General features: G+C 43.6%; 1 protein-coding gene across 2 annotated transcripts in view; it reads left to right on the top strand.

The window, feature by feature from the left end:
* The first annotated feature begins 1,570 nt into the window (after window positions 1–1,570).
* Window positions 1,571–26,290, top strand: part of LOC133165058 (receptor-type tyrosine-protein phosphatase F-like) — a 116,230-nt gene continuing 91,510 nt past the window's right edge. Inside the window, exons 1-2 of one of the 2 annotated variants that reach the window (XM_061294436.1) lie at window positions 1,571–1,838; window positions 1,962–2,047. The gene's annotated coding sequence lies outside the window, so the exon portion shown is untranslated. Of the gene's footprint in view, window positions 2,048–26,290 lie in introns of both variants that reach the window. The other variant, XM_061294435.1, reaches the window with a different exon arrangement.

The raw sequence follows: 26,290 nt of genomic DNA, 5'->3' as shown, positions 1-26,290 counted from the left end.
GATGCGCAGTAGCTCAACTTAGGTTGAAGGTCTACGTAAGAGTGATATGATAGCGCTGGTGTTGTCAATCAGAAAGGGTAAACATCTTCTGCAAGGAATGTTTTTTTTTTTCTTTTTGGCAAATACACTGCATAATGGCTCGGCCTTATCAATAATGCTCTTAATTGTCTCAGAGGAACACTGTGTGCTGGCCAAGGTTATCATTTGTGCACTTAAGAGGAGATAAAGTCCCTCTTAGTAGCTAACTGCAGGGTTCACCGTAACCGCCATATAGATGAGACTCATTTGGGATTGTTCATGGACAATTAGGTCTAAACGTATTTGGACAATCAGAGTATTTTCTCTTCTTCCAGATTTCAATTAACAGGCACCAGAACACAATACTGTTTATTTAGTAATTGGACCCATTCGATGGAGCCTTTCAATTTTCCAGGAGCTCAACTATGTTTGGATGCTTGTATTTATGATTAACTGTAGTTATGTAGTGAGATTTTCTTTGTGATATTCTCTCAGATACACAAACCTATTTAGTGTATGTAGAACAGATTTTGTGGAAATTAGATAAGTATATTTTTTTGCGGGGGTTATTAAAGACACGATGCACATTAAGTCAATATTATATTTCGTAAACGCGCTCAAGTTCGCTAAGTTAGGCTTATTTTCAGCGGCAGATGGAAAAGGCTGCGGTTCAGTGGAAGGTCCACTGAGTTAATGATTGATCATGCTGAGGTGAAGAAAGGTGGGTGTAGGTGAGCTGTTAGAATTCTTAAGACATTCAAGTTCCTCATTAGGGATGGCGTCACCTGCATGGTGAAACGCTTGAGTGGGTACGCACTTACAAGGCAAGTCGAGTCCCTGTGTCGCCGTTGACCGCGTCCACGCTTTCTTGCCAGATGGTTTGATGGCATTATGGATTTTGCAATGCTGATATAGCCTTGGTACTTTAAAGATTCTTTGATGACACAAACGCTTTTCTTTTCTTTTCTTTTTTTCGTGAAGTAAAATGTAAAGTAAAAAGCGGATGTCTCCGCCTCCGCCATCTCTTAAAAAACTATTTTCAGCAAAAGAGGCAGGCAAAAGTTGTCCTGCTTGTGCGTATAAATTATAAATTACAGCGTTGCCCTGAGCCTTCACAAGGTGAGAGCAAGGATGACAAATGGGATTTTAGTGGGGAAAGATGGGTTGGGGAAGGGCATTCTATTTGCGGGAAGTAACGTAATGGGCATTTTATGCTCTGAAGGAATCTTGTATTTAATTTGCTCCAGAACCCCTCATTGTTCTGTGTTGTATTGTTATTTTCAATGCTCTTGTTTAAGTGGCTTCTTATGTGTATGGGACAGTTTGACACACTGCGTGTTTACACTTATACTTTATTCCAATTTGAAATAAAAATGGATGTATGTTTTTCATATTAACACTTAATCAATAAATGAATCATTTGTCGATGAAGCATAACGTGAGTAACAGTGCCTTTGGAAACAGCGAGCTGTTATTTTTCCCAGGATTTCGCGAATAGTGCCGAAGATTGCCGAGTGGAGCCGAAGCCCCTGCCGGTCGACCGACCGAAGCAAAGTCGTCTCTCCTCCGAGGCTGCGAGAAGCGTGACTGAGTAGAGGCTGGGAGACGTACTCGACTCTCTCCCTCTTCTTGACTTAACTACTTCATTGAGGGAAGCGGGTGCGTATATTTTAAATGTCCACCTGAACAATAACAGAATACTTTTGTGTTTTTCGGGAGGTTTTTTTCTTTTGGTAGTGTGTGTGGGGGGGATATTTGTGCCCATGCGCATGTGCGGGCACCTAATAGATCCGCTCACTTGTCTCCACGACCGGGTTGGGGTAGGACCTTGTCTTTCTTTTCTCCTTCTTACATGCTCTCAATTCTTCGCAAACCCTTTGGACTGTTTTTACTCTTTCAATTTTGGTCCCCGTGACGTGGATTTCCCCTCGCTGGCTCCGAAGTGGAAGACGCGGAACGCCAAAGGTGGTGGTGGAGGTGGAGGGGGAGGAAGACATGCCAACGTCGGCGGCGACAACGAGGAGACTCCGTAAGTGCTCCGTAACCAATTTGCTTCTTTAACTTAACTTGTGCTGGCGGTTGTTTCTGTGTGGGTTTCGGGTTTGGTTTGGGGGTTGTCACGGAACAGTTTGGAGCCGGAGAGGGGGTTCGGAGGGGTGTAACATTTAGCGAAGGTCAGCCCCGGTGTTGCTGACCTCCCGAAGCCGCAACAGCTAATGGCGTTCCTGTTGTCGAGTTAATTTTGTCGAACTTTCCGCACACTTGTCATCATTATTGCGATTAAATTCTTCCCTCTTGGTGAGTTTCGACAACTACGCCGCGATACTGGTGCGGGAAAAAATGTAACGGAATATTCGCCCAATGAGTTTAATAAGCAAGCCGTTAATGACGTAGGCTGCTCAGGATTTAAAATAAATAAATAAAGAAATAAATATATAAAGAGCCACAATGGTTTAGCCAATGTTGTGAAACGTGTCGTCGTCTTGTTCATTAAAAGTGTGTGTTATTGTGGATGTGAGTGCGCGTGCATGCCCGCAGTCGTGACGTCACATGCATCAAGAAGAAGCTGTGAATGTTGCTGACACCTGTCAATCACCACCACAATGCCTTCACTTGTTCTTTTGTCTATAATTGTGCTGATGCATAGATAGAAGCTCAGTAGTGATAGCCCACAGCGATCCTCAAGGCTGGATCCAATCTGGGAAAAGAAGAGGATGGAGGAGGAGGAGGAAAAGGGGGAGGATGAAGAGGAAGGGGGGGTGTTTTTCGATGCACACGGGAAGGTTTTAGAGCGATGCCCGCGGTGTGCTGCATGGCAATCTTGCAGGTTGCATGCGGAATCATCCCCATAGTCGAAACCCGGATGGTCTCGCCAACATCATGCAGACATCAATAGAGGAGAGTGTAGCTTTATAGTTTCTTGGAATTGCGTCAGATGCATCTAAAAAGAAGAAGAAGAAAAAACAAAGCAAGGCCTGGGCTGCTTGTGTGGGATTCTGAAAGCTGGGCTTAGCCCGCTTCAAATGGGTGACCAAACGTCTACTGTCTGCAAAAGGCATGGCGTGTTGATTCCACTTGGGGCATGATTCACACTCTTTGGATCATGTGATGCAATTTGGATGTGCATCATGATAGCCTCAAGAGAAAAAGAACACCTAATACATTGGATCTCTTCAGAGCTCTGTGGTGAAATAAGAATAAGTACATTTCTACTTCTGTTAGCACTGTTTTTAGCATTAGCATTCAAAGCCCACAGACGACCGATACGCGGTCTTCTCGAATCATTTTGAAACCAGTTTGCAACACTTCAGGATGTCGGATTTAAAGACCAAGCGCACTCCGCGTGCCCCGCTTAACCTTGAGTTCCTGCGAGACAAAATGGTGCATTGTCATTTAGATTCATGGTGGCACTTTGTTATCAAGCTGTCCTACCGCTGTGTTCTGCTGACTACATTACAAGCGCCATACGAGGCCTCAGTTTACTGTAAAACACTGCGCAGGCAGCTGGTGCTATTTGGATGCTGTTATACGGTGGCCAAATATTCCACCATGTAATCCTCCAGTGCGCTATGCCGCAGAAATTTATTTTTCTTCCCCCCCTCGTGATCGTTTTGCTTTTTATTACGGCACGCTGTGTTGATGCAGACGTTTTGTGGGATGTTGGTAGTTGCTAATGGCTCAAAGTAGGCGTTGTGGCTCAAGCTTTAGAGTTGGTGTCGAGGAATCGGGAGATTATTATTTGTTTGCTTGGCAGCCTGCTGAGGACTTGCTGAATGCATGAATGATTGTCGTTGGCTGAGACTTAAAAGGAAATACAGTACATTGCAGTACTCAATTGGCCGGCCACTTTACTTACTTGAGGATGCATTTATATTTAGAGGTGTCAAAATGAATCGACGGATCGACAACTAATCGAGGTTAATCGACAACCACGGTATTTTCATCAAGTAAAATCTCCGCTAGCATCACGGGGGCCCCCCAAGGCTGTGTGCTCAGTCCGCTGCTCTTCACCCTCCTGACGCATGACTGCACTGCAACCTACAGCGACAACCGTATAGTGAAGTTTGCTGACGACACGACTCTGGTGGGTCTTATCACCAAGGGAGACGAGACTCAATACAGGCTGGAGGTTGACCTTCTGACCACGTGGTGCAGGGACAACAACCTCCTGCTGAACATCGACAAGACCAAGGAGATTGTTGTGGACTTCCGGAAGGGTCACACCCAACACCTGCCGCTGACCATCGACGGTGCTGTGGTGGAGAGAGTGAGCAGCGCCAAGTTCCTGGGGGTGCACATCAGTGAGGATCTCTCCTGGTCCACCAACACCGCATCACTGACAAAGAAAGCCCAGCGCCGCCTGTACTTCCTGCGGAAACTCAGGCGAGCGAGCGCCCCTCCGGCCGTCATGACTACATTTTACCGCGGCACCATTGAGAGCGTCCTCTCCAGCTGTATTGCTGTTTGGGGTGGCGGCTGCACTGACTACAACTTGAAGGCCCTGCAGCGCATAGTGAACACGGCTGGTAAGATTATTGGTGCTTCGCTCCCCTCCTTGAAGGACATTTACACCTCCCATCTCACCCGCAAGGCGTCCACGATTGTGAGTGATGCGAGTCACCCCGCTCACTCTTTGTTCGAGCTTCTGCCCTCTGGGAAGAGGTACAGAAGCCTGCGCTCCCGCACCACCAGACTCTCAAACAGCTTCGTACTCCAGGCAGTCAGGATCCTGAACTTGCTTCCCCGTTCTGCGTAGCGTCCTGTACTTTTACTGTCTGTATGCACACTGGCTTTTATTCGTTGTGTTATCTATTTATTTATTATTTATTGTTACTCTTATTTATTGTTTGTGCCTTCTTGATTTTTATATTGCGTTGTTTACTTGTGTGTCTATCGTGTAATATGTCTTGTCACCGTGGGATAGGGAAAACGTAATTTCGATGTCTTTGCGTGTCTCGGCATGTGAAGATGTTGACAATAAAGCAGACTTTGACTTTGTAATCAGTTCGAGCCGTTGTTTATCTTAAAATTGCCCTCTGATTTTAGCCTCTTAACATGAATTAGTCTGTAGTCCTTCATGAAAGCAGAGTGATTATCTTCAGCCTTAACCTTTTGTCTCCATCCCAGTCGGACTTTGAACCCGTCGCTTCCCAAATGCATCTGTTGCTCGTTGACCTGAATACGCGCACGCCACTTGTGAGCCGCTTGCGAAGGGTTATTTCCTAGAAGGCCCGGCCCGGGCCGCCCGCCAGAGCATCTGCCTCCTCATCCGGGCTTGGCGATATCAGGCCGGGGTGTGGGGGAGTAGGTCAATCTACTCAGCGGGCCCACACGGTGAGAAACCGTCGGGCATGGCCAACTCCCATTTGTTCCCTGCTGGTAAATTCTTGGTCATTTCAAGGCCCCCCCGGCTTTCTCTAATGAGAGGTTTTGTTGGTTTGTGGTGGGTGGGATCAGCAACCCTTTGGGTGGGGTGTTGGCACGGACAACCCAAGGCCTCTTTTTAACCAGAACTGGAGCTATGAAGGGATTGACGCTTGGTAGCAAGCCACAAGCTCTAGTTGAGTCCACTTGTGATTCCGACCCACATAATAGATTACCGCATGAAATATTCCGATTTAGACAGCTGATAAAGCTGCTGCCCTTTTTAGGATCCCCGTATAGGGTTCTGTTTGGTGGGGCTCGCTCGCTCTTTGACGTCAGCGGCACGGAGGCAGTGATTTACTGCTCTTGTCGAGGGTAATGCGGGAGCAATTTGACTGCTGATTGAAACCAGCTCTCATTCAAGACTCCACTGGTGGCATTATCAACCATTTACACCAGTGTTTTTTATAGGCACCCCTGCAATGAGGCAAAAAGTGGAAACAGACCTAAGTATCTTGTTTTCCTCCGAGCTTGACTGCCGACCGTGTTGTTTCTGCTGAGTGAGGAGGCGAGCGTGGACGACGACATTGCGAGGTTAAGTGTTAATCAATTCTGTCCGTTTCTCATTAAAGAAGAGTTGTCCGTCGGCAAGGTGGCGATTAGGCATACGGAGGAAGCGGCTTGAGGAAAAACACGATATTATCGAGGGCCCGTCGGAAGGCCTCGCTTCTCCTCCAACGCCAACTTTTCACCAACACAATTTCTCCTTGATGATGAATCCGTGAACGGTGGACGTTTGTTCCACCTGTAATCAAGTTTGTAAGCGACTCTAACAAATGGCCTGCAAAATCCAATCATTTATGAATTAATGTGCTGATGATCCATATGTCATAGTGGATTAGGAAAAAGGTGATTCATTCCAGCGGTATTAGGAGAGGAATTAACCTCGTGCCGAGCAAGGCTTCCCTGAAGTCGCTGACTCGTTTTTATTTATTTTTACTGCTTGAATCATAAATATATGATGTAGGCAACAGCATGCATGCAAGCAAGCTTTGATGGAGAAAGTACGAGCAGGATGTTTCGTGGCAAAACAGTTGTTGGGTGAAAATGCTAATGTTTAAAAACGGGAGGCAATGATAGCATAAACTCAAAACTTGACGTTTCTCGAAAATGTCTGTCAAAATGCTAGTCAGGTTAGAACGGCCACTTCAATGCACTAAACATTTCCAGAGTACAGTTCATTATCTTTTAACAAAGTTTGAGTAAAAAAAATCTTAGCGTTGTAGCTTAACGTGTTTAGCTGTCAAACTGGAAATGAATTTTTTTAACTGCCATCTTAAATCCTAGCATTGGGCAGAAATGCTAGTTTGACAACAAAAGAAAAGTGACAGCGTTGTACGGCTAACAATGTCTAAGGCATCCTTCAGCTCCGCTTGCTTGAGCTAATAACGGCGCACAAACGCAAATGCCATTTGAACAGTACGTCGGTGTGCTTGTTTAGCTCAAGTGATCCCTCTTGTTTTTGACACTGTGGCATAATTGCTTGTTTTTGCCGCATTGTGTAAATTCGAGGGTGCTTTTGTTTGGCGTGATCCCACAGAGAAACCGCTTCAGATGAGACGTAACGCGCTGTGTTCTCCTTTTCTTTTTTTTTTTTTTGTTTTGGAAAGTTGAGGGTTTGAGTAAAATTGATCATGATACTGGCTCTCCGCCCGCCGTGTAAAATATTGATTACGGAATGAAATAATGATCATGCACAGTAATGCATAAGTGAGGTTTTTATGACTCATTAAAGGCCAAACATTCTCGCGTCTACAGTAATTGCCAAGTCAGCAATTGTGCGCGCTCATTTTTCATACACGCTCGCTGGCCTCTTTGGTTTTGTTTTGGTCCTCGCCCAGCGGCTCCTTTAGCGCCTGATTAAATTTGCACGCAAATAAACAGACTCTACCTGGACGGATGCTGAATATCACATAAGGTCAAACAGTCCGCTGTCTTTATGAGGCCCAACTTAAATGTCACGCGTACAGCCTTAATCAAATATGCAAGTGCGAATGTCACACACACACGTACACACAAACACGGACGCACGCACAGGCACAAGCGATGCAGATTAACCGTTGTCTGCGATGAGCAATGAGCCGATTGTCACAGCGAGCGCAGCCACCGATTCTCCATTTTCATTAGCAGCACGCTACATTAGCCGCAGCGCATAGCAAATCGATGCGTGCAGACACTTCTTTCCGGCGTCTCCCTTCATCACTCACAGCTTTGTGACATTTAAAATGACCCCCAAACTCCCATAATCACCGCGGCTACATTTGTGGCGGCACAGACGTCCAATTTCCCTCTCAGAGATTGTTAGGGCTTTTGCAGATAAATGGGATTTCATGTTTTGCCGCCGCAAGGAACGGCCACGGTAATCGATTAATTGGTTGTTAAGGATTTGCTCAATTGTGTGGAATTAATTGTTGAGGAATGTGACTTGAGGCATAAGCTACTCGGCTGCCACCAGCAAGGCGTCGGTTCTGCGGGTTAGCCGGCTACGGAATGATAAGCTAACAGCAATTTCTCACGGCAGAATTAATTGCGGAGGCGGCTGACCTTTTTGAAATTGAGGCCTCCTTGGGTATTGATTATTGCAAAGGGCCACGAGTTTGATATGCACTTCTGAAATGACAAAGTTCTTTATGATTAGGGATGGGCGCGAATACCAATACTAGGTATTGGTACTGATACCAACCTTATTTCAAGGTATTGGCTGCCTTTGGTGGTCATTTTACAATCATGAAGTAGAAATGAAAAGAATAGAAAATTGTCATTTATTTTATACACGTTGAAGGAAAATGTTGAATATATTGGTATTTGTTTTTCTGTCATTGTTTTGGGGGGAATAATTTAATTGACAAAAATGACACTTTTTCTCAAAACATGCAACATGACCTATTTAGCATTCGTGACCCGTTTAAACCGAGGACGCCTTTGTAATTGATTGCATGTTTCATTTAAATGAAAGGAATCCAACTTTTTTTTTTCCCTGTACGCCACCGTCTGTGAACCGAACAGTGACCTTAGAAAATATGAACCTAGGTGTTTTAGCATCTGCACACCCGTAATAAGCACAAAATTCCACGCATGCAGAGAAAAAAATCTCCCATTTTGTGTCTTCACTAGTTCTAGTTCTGGCTCGAATATTAAGTCGATAGATACTGGGAGGCTAATATTGTAGTGGTCCATCAATTGTGCAAATCACGCTGACAGTGAAGAATTGGCGTGAAGTATCGAGGAACTTTGTCAGGACGTACTGACTGACAGCCCAAGCGAACATCGCCTCGCTACACTTGGCAACGGACCGCCTTCTTATCACCTTATTTGGCGCGCGGGCAAAAACATCGTTGATCAGCCAGTAGCGGCGTAGCTGACGACGAGAAAGTGCGCGCCTTGCAGTCTACGCTGATGCGGCGGATAAAAAGGAGTTTAAAGGAGTGGGAGCGTTTGGCGGCGAGGAAGAGAGATGACAGGTCCCTCACAACCGGGGGCCTTGGCTTTGAGTGGCGACTGTGTCCTCCTGACAGCGCCGTAATGCCGTCAGAGATCATTAGCGCTGACAGCATCGCATCATGTCACACGACAGCTCATGGTCAGGCAATGCATCATGCCGATAAAGACAGGCTTGTTTATTTCAATCCCGCCCTGTTTACATGCGCCTCTTCCATATCCTCGCTGTATGATGACAATCTTATTTTTAACAACGGGACCGTTGACTGGCGGAAATGTTCTTTTAGCGCCAGTCACCAATATTTTGTCTCGGTAAAGCAGTAAGCGTTAATTTTGAACAATATTTTGAGCAGATGATCAACAAAAAAAATGATTTCACCCAACCAAAGTCTCAATGTTTAAACGGAGGTCGCAACGAAGCGGATAAATTAGCCGTTAGTCTTTGAATGACGCCGACGTGTGACAACAAGCGGACCATAAAAGGGTGATTGGAGCTCTTTAGTATCCATTTGTCATTGGAAGCCATAATTACTTTCATGCGTCCTCGCTCAGATGCTATTATCATCCATTTAAATACTATACATCAACCATACACAGATCGATGTAGCTCAAGCTAACAATAGCCAAAGAAGAAGCCGTTCGGAAATTTGCCCGTCAACGACTCGTATTGGATGGGAGGATAGTTGACTGAATTTGTGTTATTCACTCCAGTGTCTTATTGATCAGGTTTTGTTTGACCTTGGCGAAGATCTCTACACGCTAGTCCTCTCGCTACTATGAAAATATCTTTGAAAAGACAGAGTCGTATGCTGTAAGTCGGCCTTGTTTTCCGGTAGAGGAATTAATCACAGCTATTGCGATAAGACTAAATCCGCAATACTTTACACGTCAATGACCTGGCTTTATACCGTTCCACTCTTATCGCCGCGTAACATAAATAGCAAAACATCAAATGAACTGCCTTTGAACGCGGTGTCGGCATGTTAACTTGTTCTGGTGGCGGCTAAATAGCGCCTTTCATATTATAAATGACCGTCCCGCACGCCTTTGCACATTATCAGCATATCCTTTGTGATGAATACGTTTCAAGGTGACAAAAGAAGTGTGGAGCTGAAATATGGTGGAAACGTCCCTGACTGCACGTGGAAAGTTAATGGAATATCGTAGTGTGAGGTCACAGGGCTGTATGGGCAAATACTTTGGACTTTTTCAAAGGTAAATTGAATTTATAGTATATTTATTGTCGACGAGCACAGACGGGATGTGAGATATTTCGTGCATTTGTTTTGAATTCTACTTGGAAAGGCCATTTGCAGCTAAAGCTGATGTTGTGGTTACTGAACAAGCCAAATATTTGACAGTGAGATTCAATTTGTCCACCAGCAGTAACATTTCACTTTATAATTTTTTTCCCCCCCCTCTTATCTGCAAACGTGCCTCGCTACTGAATTGATCAAATGAGCTGCTATTCATCTTGGTATGTGTGTATTTTCGATTTGAACCCTTTCAAGTGCAGCTATCAAATTGCTGCCACACTTTTGGATGTGAACTTAATTCATCAATACTTAAACTCACCGACATATATTTATTCAGCCTGAAACATAAACTAAGTCCAAAGTTTGTGCCTCCATTACATGTATGAAACTATTTTTTCTCATTAAATTCCAGACGGGCTTTGGTCAGTGTCACGCTCGTAGACGACATTCCCTGGCACCGGAATGTCATCGTACTCATAAATATGGTGATTGGTGTCAAACATCTCTGCCTGCCGTGCTAATGTGCACTTTCATGCTTTCAACATAGACTCTTGATTTTCAAGGCTGGGGTTTAAAAAGCATGAAATTTGATTTGAGAACGCGCGTAGGTACCTCGCTTCATTTTTATTGAGAGACATTTATTCATGACGTTCCTATTATCGGAACGGGAAGGAAGCATTACGGCCGAATGACATTTTTGCCAACGCCTGCGTTGTTTGCATCATTCCGACGAGCGATGGGATTAATTCATTTACAATTTACAGGCACACTTTACTCGGTGAAGTATTTAATTAAGTGCGAACCCACTCGAATTGTATCGAGCGTGAACTTTGAAGTAAAACGCCCAATTTTACTAGCGCTGCGGTCGGACCTGTAATGCCTTGAAAGGACGCTCGTTTTCAACTCGAGTGGGGAAGCTTATTACTTTGCAGTCTCTTTAGGTGGTAGTTGGGTAACAATGTGCATCTCACATCAAGGTAAGGACATTACAATACTGAGTGTTCCAAGAGTCCTAGTCTCGCTTGGGTCCCGGTGGTACTCACAAGGCCTAGCTAACGTCTCTGCGTTGTCTTGACTACAACGCGAGTAAAAACAAAATTGTCGCTTCAGACGTATTGTACTAAGCATTGAGAAAGAAATGAATGCAGCTCCATTTTATTCAACAATGTTGTAAGACACACAAAAAAACCTAGTACAACTACCATATTTTCCAGACTACAAGGCGCACCTAAGAACATACGATTTTTTCAAAACCCGACACTGCGCTCTATAATCCGGTGCGCCTTATATATGGACCAAATTCCTAAATTTAAACTGGCCCGAAGTATTGTCATGAAATCAATCATAAGTAGCCTGCTGAAGACTATGAATCATGAATCAAAAAGACTATGGATCATTATTTTGTGATTATAAAGTAATTTGTTGCGTCTGAAGTTGAAATAAAAAAGATAAAATGGAAAATTATTTGATTTGGATTAAAAATCTGACATGATGCATTAATGGTGCGCCTTATAGTCCGGTGTGCCTTATATAAGGACAAAGTTTTAAAATGGGCCATTCATTGAAGGTGCGCCTTATAGTCCGAAAAATACGGTACTCACCTTTTCTAAATCTGTCAAGCACATAATAGATGTTAGTAAGTTTTAGTGTAAAATTCGGAGCACATTTCTCTAAAAATATTTGTTTTCCAGTTTGTGTAACATTGTTAATATTTATAAATATATTAAAAAAAACAACAACAACTCAAGAAGTCACCGATTGACACTAATTGACTAATTCCTCTACCCTTTTCTGTGTGAAAATAGATAAAAAAGGTGGGGGGGAATCTATTGAGCGCGCCAGTTTCTCTTGGCTTGCTCTTTTTCTTTCTTGGCTGCTTAATGTGTAAATGTACAGCCTTGCTCTACTTTCCGCTTTGTTTGCCGAAGCAGGACAGTATTTTGCTCTTTCATGTCGACGTGGCCCTCACTTGGTGTGCTTTTTTTCCTTCTGGGAAGAATCAGAAGGGACCTTATGGACAGCTAAGGTGAGATATATGCCGCGGCGCTTCTAAAAGGCTAATGATTCATGAGACTGGCTCCCTCCCTCCCTACACAGCCCCCCTACCCCACATCGTCCCTGAGGCTGAAAGGAATAGCTGGCATTAACGTCTGCAAATGGGTTTGAAAATGCTCTCGGCCACGTTGACCAAGGCATTGATTTATGGCCGAGATGGCCTGATCACTTTGCTTTTCTTCACATATTGGGTCGAGTCGTCCCTGTTGCCCACGTACACAAACTCACATCAGGTGTGTACTTAGAAACCCCCCGCCATGGCGCAACATAGCTGGCAATCTATGTATCTTCAATTTAAGCTTCCTTCTGTGAGGTATTTGGAAAAGCCAGAGATAGAAAGAACCTGATTTATAATGCCCAAGTCGTTGGGTGATAGAAGTAGCCCGTTTTTCTTAACGTATGAAGCCGAGGGACAAGCGCCCCCCCCCATTGTGCTTTTGTAGACACTCTCTATATATAGATGTGTGAGTCTTTATCCTTTGTTGCTTTCCGTTTTATCTCAAGTCAAAAGAGAGTATAATTTGCCCGAAATAGCGAGATAGTCAGGATGTTTCGACAAGAACACAGAGTTCTTGTTCCTCAGCGATTTTAAAAGGGTTGGTGATGATAACATAGCTCGTCTCATTTTTATCATAACCGCAATGGGCGTGCTGTGCTCTTCAATATTATTGCGTTAGAGCTAAAAGTATAAAAAACAACCATAATACAGAATCTTAGTTTTCAAATTGTGCCTACACTCTTTGTAACCAACCGCATACCTACTTTTGGCAGAAGATCTAATTCATTATTAATTCAAGTTTTGATCACTCTCCAAAACTCTGCTAATTGCATTCCTTATGAGCTAGCCGCGTTTCTAACTTTACATGCAGCCAATGTGTTCTGCCGGCAATATTTGACTGGATTATTAATTGATGGTGTAAAACTGACACGTTTGAACAAGGCTGACTTTTCCTGAAGTGCGTCTAATGTCTTTTGTCACACACATGGGGCAAACTAATCCACTGAGCTTCCATCAAGAGTGTTTTTTTTTTTCTTCTTCTCATCTTACCAGTCAGACCTAGTGAGCATTGTTTATGAAAATAGCAAAAAAAGGAACAAACACAGGAACTACTGTAAACAACAAAAACCAGCTCCTGTTGTATTTAATGTTTATTTGGCATCACTGGTTTATCCATCGACGTGTTTTTGCAGCATCAGGTTAAGTCGGGTAAATCCTGGGTAGATTCAAGAAAAATAAAAAGGAATGTTTTTTTTTTGTGGGGGGGGGGACTTCAGAGCCCTGCTGCACCCTGACATGTTCTAATGATTTTAATTTTGGCCAAGGCTCACACGATTTCCTCAACCTGCCCTGTGAGACATTTTTATTGCTTTACCCGCCAAGCCCTTTGCAGACATAAAGCAAAAACTAGCCCATGGCCACTGGCCGGTTAACTCGCATGTTTGCGTTGTTTCACACGGGCCCCTCTGGGTCGCGTCCACCTGCGGAAGCAACTTACGGTTTTGCGTCCCGTCACGGTTCCGCCCTTTCCCCACCAAGACCGCAGAGGTCCTTGCACAGCCGGCGGGGCGGCAAAGTCCAACAAACGGAATTTGACTGAATTCGTCAAGCGTTTAAAATGCGAGGCGACAGTGTTTCAGCAAACATCACCTGTTTCTAGTGCCAAAGTCCCGCACAAGACCCCCCCCCCCCCCCTTATTTTTGCTTTCAAACGTTCCGATTGTCTTGTCTCACAAATGTTGCATGAGCTCACTCTTCCATCGAGCCGCCGGAACCCTCTGGAGGTTCCGTCAGCGGTTGCTTTGGGTTTTAATAAGCGAGTGAGTGAATGATCTAAAGTATGCATGCCTCTGAGGTTTCTGCGCGCTACCTTGGAACGGCTATCATCTGTTTTCTAATATTGCCTCCCTGCCCATCGCCATCTGAAAATCTCCCTTTCATAGATGGATGTTAATTTGTCGTTAAACTATTTACAAGCGGATTATTGCAACGCTTACACAACAGACAGATCTTTATCTGACAGCTCGACTCGCCTCGGTGGGCTTCCCGTTTGAGAAATTAATGACTTGCTCAGACACTAAATATATATTTTTTTAGTCAGTAGGTCTAATTTGCAATAAAAAATGTAAAAAGCAATCCAGGCTGTAGCACTGTGAAGAAACCATTCATAGCAAATTCTGAAGTAGTTGTCAAAACTAAAAAAAATAAAATAAAATGTGGCTGACAAAAAAAGATGTTTAGCATTCTACCATTCAACCAGTGCTGTTCCGGCAAAGAATCGTTGGCAACACTGTGCTTAAAACGCTGTCACTCAGGCAAAACGCGTTTTGGCGTCCTGGAGAGAGGATTTTACGTGCGATTGGAATTCCGCATCAGTGGAGTTCATTTATCTTTTCATACTGTATGCTGAGTATTGAATTCAAATGTTTGATGGAAAAGAAAGAAGTCAGTACTTGCCCATCAATAAGAAAAAAAAAACCCAAGAGATTGCTTTTGAAGTGAAGCAAAGTAAAAGGACCTGCTGTGAATCTGACCCAAAGGCATTTAATAAAAACGAAAAGTGTTTTTGCCACTCCTTGCAGGTTGAAAAAGATCACCCGTTTTCTCAAAGTCCCAAGTTGCAAGTGTCGTATATCAACACACTGTCGTTGCAGTTTTTATTCAGTTCATTCATTCAAGCGAGAGCCCATACGATTCTTTATTTGGACTGTATTGGCTGTTTTAATTCATAAAAATAAAAATATTCGCATTTACACAGGAGAATTGATGAATTGTGCCAAAAATGTAGACTCAACACAAAGGACATAACTTGTGGCTCACAGAATGAAGATCTCCGGTCTCTAAATCAACAATCCAGTCCCTCAGTCAGTAATCCCGAGTACTCCAAAATTCCTGAGAGCGCACCATTAATTATTAGATAAGCAAAGTTAATTTGTCCGGGTATACATATTCATGGGAGCCTTATCCCGGAACACTGAGGCTCATTTACATTTGAAGCGGCGCGTCGCGGTCAAGGACTGTGTGTACCACGAGGCTTTGGAGCATTCCAATGAGTTTTCGTTTTGAGTGGAGGAATACAATTTGGACCCGCACTCCGAGCGTAGACAAAAAAAAAAAAAGGGCTGCAATGCGTTAAACCTGTTGTTACTCTTGTTAAAACCCAACACAGATTTGAATTTAATCATGCGTAGCAAACATCTGGAATGCGCTTTCTCTACTGCTTCCTCCCGAACCACCTGTTGGGTTGCCCATTTGTTTGTTAAATGTACACGTATGCATTTTTTCCCACAATTAAATGATCGTGGCTGCCCCCTCTCTCTGGAACGCTCTCCCCAGGCACATCAGAGATGCCCCCTCCCTCCCTACCTTCAAAACCACCCTAAAAACCCACCTCTTCACATTAGCCTTTCCTAACTGACCCTGCCCTTGGTGTTTCTTTGTTCTTCTTATTCCCCCCCCCCCCCCCCCCCCCCCCCCCCACACATGTAAAGCGACTTTGGGTACCTAGAAAAGCGCTATATAAATCCCAGTTATTATTATTATTATTATTATCGCCAGGTGTCTTTTTGATGTTGATAGTTGGCCTAACTTTTGAATTTACGCTGCGTATCACAAGTTAATGCTGTTAGCTAATGCTACACTGTACTAGCCTAGCTTGTAGATTAGCTGAGTGGTGACATCACCATTCACCGTTTGTATAAAAGCAACAAAAAGGAAATTTTCCCCAAGATGGCACCTTTAATCGCGGACATCGGCCTGAATCTGGAAGTCATCCACAATAACGGCAAATATTGCCTCTTGCGGCGACACGTTTATCAGGACCAGCTTGCCGGTTGTCTTGCACCACAAACATTCTTGTCACAAATGTTTGCCTCTGGTAAATATTTGTCAAATATATGTATGTCAGCGCAAAACATTCAGCTTGTGTTTTGTTGTTGGACATGAGTCAAGCTAAATGCTTGTTACTGCCAAAGCAACACGTGCTTGAATGACTGCAGCCTTCCCTTGGTAGTCATTTTAACATCACTCAAATATTCTCCTAAACACCACAGGGGCATCCTTCTGCTTTGACCTCAGCTACAGGTTATTACATTATTATTATTATTATTATTATTTCCCCCTAACCTGACCGATAATGACATATCCGTGCAGGTATAATCAGATTTTCAATTAATGGAATATTTGAATACATTTTAGGGTCCTGCCGACATTGCGCGTAAGCATCCTCGGCTGTCTGGCCGTTGTCATCGCCGGTGTCGCCAAACACCTTGGGCTACAGAATGTTCAATTCTTGCGTTACTTCCGTGCGGCTCCTGCATCTTTCATAAGCGCGGCCACACTGCTGCGTGCGCTGTGTACTGCAGTGGTTAACGTCATCGGCCGGCGTGACCGCGTGCTGACACTTGGTGCAGCGTGCCGTGCCCTTGTGTGCACTCGGAAAACCCCTCCGTGTTTGACTGTACTGTCGCTTGGCAGGAGAGGTTAAAGGTGAGAGAGTGGTTGAAAGATTGAAAACCTTTAGGTGCATCCCCTTTTCTTCAACTGCTTCAAGATGCGATTGAGCAACAATTTTCATTGTTCTGTAAAGAGAACAGTTGGAATGGAGACAACCCATTTTGACTCAATTCTTTCCTAATGTGATGAATTATTAATTCAACACAATGACAACTTGAATCCATTACTTCCCATAGTTGAGCCATATCAGCCCAAATTGTAGTGGATCTGTCAGAACCGCCACTGAGCCTAATTTAATACCTACCTGACAAAATGTGTATTTCTATATGTAGGCCTACCTGGGGATGTTGGATTAATTTTTCTTCAGACAGAAAAGTCGCTGAAACTGACTCGACAGCACTAATGCGGTTGCAGCCAAGTGTTTTTTCATGACATGATTAACTGGATTTCGTGCAATCAACACAATTCTGAACAGTTAAGGGATTATTACTTCCTATAGCTGACATGCTGTTCATGGAAAACAAACTAGCTGAGTGAACCAACCGCACCGCCGGATGCATCCAATTCGGCCTCAATTGCTCCAAGACAGAATGAATGAATAAGTCTGCACAATCGAAGGAATTTGTGACACAGAGTTGATTATTACTTTGCCTCGCTGACATACTCTTTAGACCACAAACTAGTCGAGGCTAAATAAATGTTGTGGTTGCAGCCAAGTATTCATTCAAGAAAATCAATGGCGCACAAAAGTCAGGATTCCGAAACCCAAGTGCTGGCCGGGGTTCTGTGTTGGCTTTTTTCTGAAGAGAAAGGAACAAAAACGCGGTAGGGTTCTGTTTTCAGGTGCGTCTCCCTCCTTTCTGGCGCACTGCTACAATGCACTCATGCGCCTCTTGGCATCAACAACAAGCAGCAGACAGTCCCACGTGCAACGCAGGTGGCGGCTGCCCCACTCTGTTTTGTGTAACACGGCGAGAGGCGGGAGCGAGACGCTGCACCGGATTTGAGCCCCCCCCCCCTTCTGTGCGTGTCAATAAAACTGACAGCAAGGATGAGGATTATTCGTTTTCTTGGCAGTTTGGCCTGTAAACGACTTCCTCGAGTGTACTTTACATTGCAGATTAGCGCCACCAGTCGTGGCTCACTGTCAGCTGACATTTAACCTACTGAAACGATGTGCGGTCGATACACTTTTCTATCGTAATAAGATTTCGGCCATACATTCCTTCCTGTGGATGGCTCATCTCGTTCAGGGTCACGGTGGAGGTGGGATGGAAGGTAGACTGTACCTCGGACTAGAAATGTAGCCGTGTTGATTTATTCCCGATAAATAAATAATCATGGTATTTCCATTGAGCCAAAAATCGGATGAAAGGTTCTAAACCATGTTTGCTTGAGCTGTGTCCGGCAAGAATGTGACTAACATCTCGCCACACAGATGCTAAATTGTTTCATCAAAACTTGGCCCAGCAGTACAAAGAAAACAAAAAAGAAGGAGCCGACTAGAACCGCATCCCTCCCTAAATCATGTCCCGGCAAAGCGGAGGTAGAGCCCAATAAAGCTCATGAATAGCCTTCCTCAGTCAGTTTTGATGTTGCCGCTGATTACATTTGCCGAGAGATGTTACTGGATTTACTCATGAATACAAATTGAGCTGCAAGGCCATTTTAATATTAGTTGAAAATGTTTTTTTTCCTCCCAGTTTTTAGCTGAATTATTCATCCCGTTAAAGGGCCGCGGAGGGATTTCCCAGGGAGTTTCCCCGAAAGGCTTTCTTCACTGTTGTACAAAAATAAATAAATGAGCTCAAAACAGCAAAATAACTAAGGAGCCCAGTTTTTGTTCATTCCGTTTGAAAACACAGATGTAAGGCTGGCGGTGTTACTGTTGATGCTATTATACGGAAAAAATAAAACGAGCTCTTTTTAAATAACTTTTCAAATGGGATTAGCATGGCGGACTAGTGGTTAGAACGTCCGGTTCTTCTTCTAGTTTCAGTTCTCTCTGTGTAAAACAAAGCATGACCAACAGGCGCACCATACTGCATGAGATTTCTTTTTCGTTTTGCTTTATGCTCCACTCATCTGGATACGCGATACCTAGTGAAGCGCTCTCGGATTCATGCCATCAATCTCCGCAACAAGCCGGTTGCTTCACAGCCTGTCGGCCATCCTTTCATTCTGGCCCTGTTGGGGAACGCTGATTGGATCCCAGTCAACCTGCAAAAAGATGGATAGGCCCTCATGCCGCCCGTGATTGAGTGACTGCGCCCAGCCGGCCGGGCGCTGGCCACGCACATGCGGTGTACGGCATTGTCGCGGACGCCCTTCCTTACGTTCTGCACAATGACACATCGGTTTTGCCTCATCTCTCCTCATTTGAATATGGAATTCTCTCCGGTCATCCGTCTGTTGTCGGATGGTCATTCCCGTGAAGAAGTCTCCTCAACTTGCCAACGGAACGGAACATTTCACCGACACTGATGTGAAAAGAGTGTGAAACAAAGATTGATTACGCAAATCGGCTCGTTTTTTTTTTTCCCCATTCACAATGTTCGTCACTCTCGCTTGCGTGTGTTGTTTGATTGTGTTGTTATTCTTTACTTTTATTCTTTTTCCCCAGCGATTAGTAATTGCTGTGTGTCACGTTATTGAGATGACTGCCATGCGCTATTACGCGAGTTTAATGACGTGAAACAATTGCTCTTAACAGAGCCATCAATTATGGCCGTTACTGTGGTAACTGTTGGCCACGATGCGGTCACAATCATGCCAAACTATTTTGAGGTTGTGCATTTGTCATGTATATACGTATATAGTCAGAAAGCGAGTTCACGTACCACATTTGTGCTTTTTGCGAGGAAACCTAGCCTCGGTTATTTGCTGAAAAACTTGCCTATTCGCTGTTAATGTGCTGCTCCTAAAACGCAATGAGAGACCACTAGATGGCGCCAAGGCTTTTTCTGAATAGGAATTCGAAGGTCTCAGTATCTTGTTTGCCGAAGTCATTTCAATATCAGACATCGTTTTTTATAAAGTGGGATTTTGAGGTATGGCTTTATTTATTTGCCTAGTGAAGTCTTCATTCTTTCTGGGTTCTATTTGTTGTTAAATTTGAATGCGGGGTGACACGCTTCGCTGTCTGGAGCTATACAAAGAATCACGTATGGCCGACAGCACACAATTCAGCCGTCATTCATTGAAAATTCAATCATTTGTTTTTGTGCTGCAAGGTCACGTTGTTATGATCAGAGCCGCATCGACCCCGCCGCTTTTCATTTCCCGCTACAGCCGTTTTAAACAATTTCACACTCAAATTCTGTTCGGCAGCAAAGCCTGCGTGGCTTATTTTGCCCTCCGAGCTCAGAGAATAGGATCCGTTTGTGAAGTGTCGTTGCCAATCCCTCCAAAATATTTGTCATCAAGTGTTGAACTAAATCCAACATACAACTGGGAAAAAAATCTGAAATATGTTTCAGACTCTCTACTGTTGGCAGGTGGCCAATCACGATTCAGTCAGTCGGCTTTAAGGCATTTACCCAACGGCGACATGAAAAAAATCAGAAAATGAAACATGGTTTCTACTTCCGTAAAGGCGCCGTGGCTTATCAAATTTCCGACTGGCACTTCATATACAGAATCCTCTGACCTTTAACAGATAGATTGAAAAGTCGCCACATTCAACAAATTTCCAGTAAATCCAACTTTTGATTGTCGAGTTGCCGAAATGTCACGAAGAGTGACAACCTTGCTTTGAGTTTTGTGATGTGCTGTCTGCGCACTTGTACAAGGACGCACCATTCATCAGCAGGCAAATCACTGTGTTTGTCACATAAGCAAAGTGACTGCCACACGCATTCCTGCTTGAAATGGACGCTTGCCACGACTGGACTCTGGAATTTCTCCTCCTCGGGTCTTCATTCGAGACTTGTCACATTTTTGTATATTGGGGTTGGGGTTCAGCCCCCGGAGCCAGTTTCACTTAGCAACACGGTCCTAGGTAGGAATGTCAATCACAAAGGAATCTCTAGAAGCCACAACTGAACAAACACTGCAAGTCATTTCGGTTTGAAGTGGCCATTTTGTTCACTTTCAAATGCGTCTCTTGTGAGATGTGTGGGTTTAGTTTAAGACACATATTAATTAAGGGACATATTTGACTAACTATATCTTTGACCTTTTTTTGTACTCATGTCGTTTACTTGTATGTCTATCGTGTAATATGTCTCGTCACCGTGGGATAGAGAAAACGTAATTTCGGTTTCTTTGTGTGTCTTGACATGTGAAGAGATTGACAATAAAGCTGACTTTGACTTTAAAACCGATTTATGGCCGATCATAGTTACTGTATTACCGGCCATTCATTTGTTTATCGAAACACATTTCTGTTTATTAAATCGCTGTCTTATTAGAACTGGACACTTGCAGCGTTGCACAGTTGAAATGAGAGTTTTCATTGAATTTTGTTTGAACGCTATCCTTGGTAGAGGTCGTCCCTTTTTTTCCTCCCTCAGTTTTTATAAAATCCCGGATTGCTTCACCCCGTCCCCCCCCCCTCCCTTCCCTCCAATCAGGTGTCCTAACTTTAGTGGCACGTTACCACATGAGGCTTATGCTTATTGTTAAATGAGAAGGGTTCTCTGATAGTGTTGGCAGACCCCCAACCCCTTCCTCTCCATGCAGCTCATTTTGTACACAGCAAGCTGACAGTTGTGAAGGAACAAGCCTAAGGGAATGCAGTGCACGCGTCTGATGTTGTATCTTCTCGGTCCAGCACTTGTTCCTTTGGAGCTGAGCTCCAACCAATCCCGCTCCCCCGTTGCTCAGAGGACCCTCAGGGCCCACTTTGATCTCCCTGAGCAGGACAGCAGTTCAAGCATCTTGTAATATTTCACTGTTTAATCCATCAGTTGTGTTTGTCTCAGCAATAGGTTAATGAATAAGTCTATCCGGCGCCTCGCTTTGCTTTAGATGGGAAGGGAAAATAGATTGGGTTGGATTGTCAAGTCATTCCTGCTGGCAATAAATTTGAGAGTTTTACAGGATGTTGTACCAGGTTTAAACTGGTTGGCGTTATGAAACTTTTATTGGATGTACAGCCAATGTAAAGGATTAAAGTTATTGGGTTATTTTCTGCCAGTGGATTGGCTAACCTTTACCGTCTACACAAATCTTGTTACTAGCAATGCTAACATCTTGTCTGACACAGCAGGTGGACAGAAGAGGTTCTCCCACTATTTTGGGTTTTATTGTACTGTATTGTACATTTCTTCTTGTTTGGGCAAAAAGGATGTAGCTTCTTGATTCAGCTGATTTGAGGTTGTGTCCTTTGGCAGTCCACGTCCAGCCTAATCCACTGCAGCCCCTTCAAATCCCCCTGTGGCTAAAATGCTAAGCCATCTAAGCAAAATGTCGCGACTAATTAGAGGCTTTGGAGCAAAGCTGTAGAAACGAATCATATGACTCGCTTTTTTGTCTTTCTACCTTTTGTCTTGGCTTAAAATGAATTCAGCACCTTATTACTAAAAAACAAGGGTGTGAAAAATGGACGAAATTGATACCCTTTTCAATGAAGTGTTTGTGGTTGCGCCCTTTGCTGTCCGTTTTAGCTGCAAAACAAAGCCGTGTAAATCCGTAGGGGCCTACAAGGACGGATCTCGGACTATCCCGAGGATTGTCAGCTCTCATCTGTTTGTTTCACGGCGAGCACACTGGCCGACGCGAACCGACTGTTTCTCCTTGAAAGTATCTTCGTGAACGTCAGTTCGTATTATTGATGCAGGCAAGCATGTTCGAAGGGCCTCCAGGATGTCTGTCCATCTTGAAGTCCAAGGGGGAAATAATACTGAACAAAAGAGAGACAAACGGGTCTGCTGCTCCAACATTTGACTTTTTCTTGGTGGCCGCCACTTCATCAGACATTTCGAGCCACCAATGGAGATCCCATTTTGCTTCATCTGATTCTGATGTCCTTTATGATACAGCGGGCAGTGCAAATGCTAAACGCTGATCAATGGAAAGCCTAAAGCAAGTATTTGCCCTTATTTTTAACCCTTGACATAATGACATTCCATATTGTGCTTAAAGATTTGACCTTCCTTTCCAACATTAAAAGGAACAGTTATTAAACATTATTTTCCTCTGATTTAAATCGGTTTCATTAGTAGCTATTAATTCCCAAGTGTTTTCAGTGACATTATTTGGTCAGAATAAAACATGGAGGCCCTGTAGTGCATAATTGCAAATTATATCGAGCTAATGCTAATCTGGGCATGCAATAATGCTGCAGCTCTGTTTGGCTTTGACACTTCAGTGCGTCTGTCTGTATCCTCCTCAAACGAAAATGATGGTGGGCACTTAGTAAGCGTGTGATGGGCTTGTTATTTAAAATAGCCCAACTGTTACATCACTATTTGAGCAGCCTGCTTAAAACGCAATTTCTGACATAGATAGGCTTAAAAAAAATTGCACTTTGCGGTGTAATTTCACACTGAACGACGCCAAGGTACTTTTGCGTGATATGCGTGCATGCAACCTTGCCTCTGAGTCCTATTTTGTGCCAGAATCATATCACAATCCAATATTTCACCGAAAATGAAACGTGATTGCTTTTTTATCCAAATCCATGAGCTCGGGTGTCCTGACTTCTGCAAACCTTCAAATGAAGTCATGGCAATATTTACTGTATCATTCCCCTCCTTTGCTTGATCAACGTGAGGCCGGCGGATGGATTTCTCCGCCGACTCTTTCGTTTGGAAGTAATGGGAATCCAGCGCATAACAAAATGGCGGCGTCCGTGTAGAATTGGATCTCTGGGGGATGAGGCGCTGCAGGTGGTCTTAAGCCCCACTTGAAACGTGCGCAGTGTTGTTTTTGTGTCTCTGCCTAAGGTCAGATGATGGGAGTAGGTCTTCAACCATGCAGTGCTCGTTGGAGGTCACACTTTTTTTTTTTTAACAACTGTCCCCACACGTTTTGTAACAGTATCTCCCCCCCTTTTACATTTAAAAGGTCAATGCGTGTCTTAGCTGTTTACTCGTCCGCGCTGATGATTGTCAACACAAGTGGAAAGCTGAAGTCATTTAACGCTACTATCACTTGGAAATTAAAGCACCATCCCAAATCAAGACGATTGAACCAGGTTAGCATTAATGAATAAAAAGGTTAGGATTGGATTTTCAAGATAAATGTGGGTGCACATAACCACAGAAGGGGAAATGCGTTTTAGCAAGATGATGCTAACGTTGATTTCTAGGCTAAGGATTGGAGCATAAAAAACTGCCTCCTTTTTTTTCTCTCCATTTCATGACTTTTTCGGAATTTTATAATGTGAGCAGTTTTACTTGTGTTTAGTTCTATTGTTCAACCGTAAATCTAAATCTTCAAATGATTATTTTTATTCCGGTGAAGATTTTGTACATATGTACAAATGCTGATTACATACATGATAATAGTTAGTAATGTTGTGTTCTGGCAATTAGCCGACAGAGAGGCTGGAAATTAGTTTACTTAAGGATTAAATTAATATGACAACTTAGTCACTACTAATAACCACAGTCTCGGCCGACTCGCACTGATTTTCTTTCTTGTCATGTTTTGCCCCAGAGAGTTTTTTTCCGTCATTCCTCCACTTGTATTATTTAGTTTGCGCTTTTTTTTTTTTTTTTTTACTACATTTAAATTGCCAATTAAGCTGGGAGTGTGTGACATGTAGGCTAATTTGCATAGTCACTCAAAGGGGGCACGGGGTGGGTTGTATTTCAGTGTCGGACATATTTCACGCCTTAAATCGCCCATGTGGCGTCACAATTTCAAAATGTATTTGCAAATGTGCCGCTACACCGGTGGAATTAATCACTAGACTACCTAACTTTAAATAATGAGTTTTTACGTAGTGCTTTTTCATTCTGATTGTGTACACAGTACAGCATTAATAGCACAATAAGAGCGCAGTTTTGCTAAGACCTCCGGCGATAAACGTGGCCTAGATACAGCCCCTTATTTCCTATCATAAATCAACAGTGTCAAAACAAATGCGACAAAGTAGCAAGTTTTTATTTAATGCTTTCCTCATAGCTCATTCAACCTTGGATGCCAGTTCCCCAGTGGGTTGTAAATCTTTGCAATGTAGGTCTAAAATATGGGAAAACGCCTGGGACGAAAATGAGTGGTTAGGGTTTGGATTCGAGGCGCTGCTGTTTTGCTTAGCGTTTCAATCGTATTTGATCACGAGCCTGTGTAAGATACAAAACATCATCTACGATATACAGTGGAAAGATGAAATGTGCTTGCTTGGTTCCCACTCTGCAGTTCATACGAATAGTGTCACCCATTCCAACCCTCCTCCTCGGCTTTTATCCACATCTCAAAGAGCTCTCTCCTTCAAGATACATTGTAAGGTTCACCTGTGATGAGCCACAGCGGGCTTTCAATGTTCCTCTTGGCTCTCATAAGCCGAGATCTGTGCACTACCTTGTTCATTTACCCCCCTGGTGGATCTTCCTTTTCTAAAGATCCAAAGCTTCCAATGTGGATTTAATGCATCAGAAACTCCAGAGATAAGAATTGAACGCTACGGCTCCAAAATTAAGTAACAAAGCCAGAAGTGTCTTTTTGCCGACCGTTAGCGAGCTCGCGAAGCCACTAATCCTTCGTCTATGAACGTACGAGGCAGCAGTGCTATAATAAAAATCTTTGTGTTCAATTTTTCATTCCCGTAATTATTTTGGGCTTCACTTGAAGTCCATTTGTCACCCCCCCTAACCTGCCCCCCCTTCCCACTGCGCCTGGTTAATGGAGAGAAGAGTAGTCGATAGTTCTTGCGAGGCTCCTGCCAGTATATTTAGAAAACATTATGAATATCTGTCTTTATTATTTTGAAACGGCCGTGCTCCCGTAACATTTGCTGCCTAGGCCTTCCTTTCTTCTTCCTCCGTCGCCACCATTTTCTTTGGCCAACACCGGGCTACTATCCTGCAGTTTGTCAAGGCGTCGTCAAAGAAAAGCACCCCATGTTGAAGCGAAATGGCGTGAGTGATGGATTACCCCCTTCACTAGGCAGGCTTTTCATCTCTCACGTGAATGTCCACCACCGTGTGAGGATTACTTGGGCATTAGAAATGTGTTTCTACTTGTTTATTGCTTCTTTCAGAGTTCAATAGTTCATGCTGAAGAAAGATGGAAAAAAAGCCCTAATATTGCTCAATTTGACATGCCCAAACAGGATTGAGCTTGCCTTATTTTTTCCAGGCATATAATAAATTCTGTTTGGGGGTTTAAGGTCATGGAAGGATTCACCCTGGCACATTACGGTGGCAGTCTTTCCTAACTTTTATTGGGTCGAAGCACATATTTACATTTTTAAAAGAAATCACACACCAAACAAAAAGATTTAGTCTCAGTTTACTCACAAATGCCCTCAGTCCTTGTGACCTCTGGCTTTGTTTGGTAAGACAGAAAGACACACAGGAGCTTAACTTCTTTTTACCGTCCTATAACCATTAAGAATGTTGAAATGTGACATTGCCTCAGTGAGTAATAAAAGTTTTATTATAGACTGTAAGGTTTACATTATTTGCTATGGGAAAATTTGTTTTGATGTGAATGCAGCCGTTTAGGGAATAATTTTAAGCTCGAGACGTGTTGT

Source organism: Syngnathus typhle, linkage group LG13, assembly GCF_033458585.1.
Source record: "Syngnathus typhle isolate RoL2023-S1 ecotype Sweden linkage group LG13, RoL_Styp_1.0, whole genome shotgun sequence".
Lineage (NCBI taxonomy): Eukaryota > Metazoa > Chordata > Actinopteri > Syngnathiformes > Syngnathidae > Syngnathus > Syngnathus typhle.
This window is presented reverse-complemented; position numbering and strand designations above follow the sequence as displayed.